Source organism: Eimeria acervulina, genomic scaffold (genome assembly GCF_000499425.1).
Source record: "Eimeria acervulina Houghton genomic scaffold, Eah_scaff2109, whole genome shotgun sequence".
NCBI classification, from domain to species: domain Eukaryota; phylum Apicomplexa; class Conoidasida; order Eucoccidiorida; family Eimeriidae; genus Eimeria; species Eimeria acervulina.
In genome coordinates, this window is record NW_013550037.1 from 886 (window position 1) to 1,650 (window position 765).

The following is a 765-nucleotide window of genomic DNA, read 5'->3' on the forward strand; positions in this document are numbered from 1 at the left end:
TTCTGTTTCTGTTTTTTGTTTGTTTGTCTGTGTTTGAATAACGAGAATAATAAAATCAAAATAACAAAAAAAACAGCCCCCATACTTTTCAAACGAATTTTATCTCGTCGCTTACGTACATATAGATGCATATAAATATATATATATATATATATATATATATAGGTAGATAGATAGATATTTAGATAAATAATATACACCCAGATATTATATTTATGCATGTAAGTGTATTAGGTTTGTACATTAAGATAACAACAGAGATAGAAGCGAGGCAAGGAAGAAACAAAAAGATAAAATGAATGAATAAGAGAGGGGGCAGCTTTCTGATGTCGATGTGGGTTGAGGTGCCTGTACACCTCAGATCTTTCTATAGAAGAAGAAAGACAATTTTAAACTAATTAATTTAATTAATTTAATTAATTTAATTAATTTAATTAATTTAATTAAAACTTAATTATTATCGGTTTTCAGATTTGCTGCTATTATTCTTCTTCTGCTGCTGCCTTTGTGCTGCACAGAGAGAGAGAAGATATCTCTGTCTTTTTAATATAAATTTATTTTTTTATTGTTTTTTACTTTCTTTATCTGTTTATTTTATGTTCAATCTTTTATTCATCTGGTTTGTCTTTTGTTTCTTTTCAATTATCTCTTTACCCCCCCCTCTGAAGGCTCTCCATTTGATTATCGCTGGGGCATATCTTATTATATTTATTTTAATTATTTTAATTATTATATTTATTTATTTTATTTTATCTGTTTTATGTA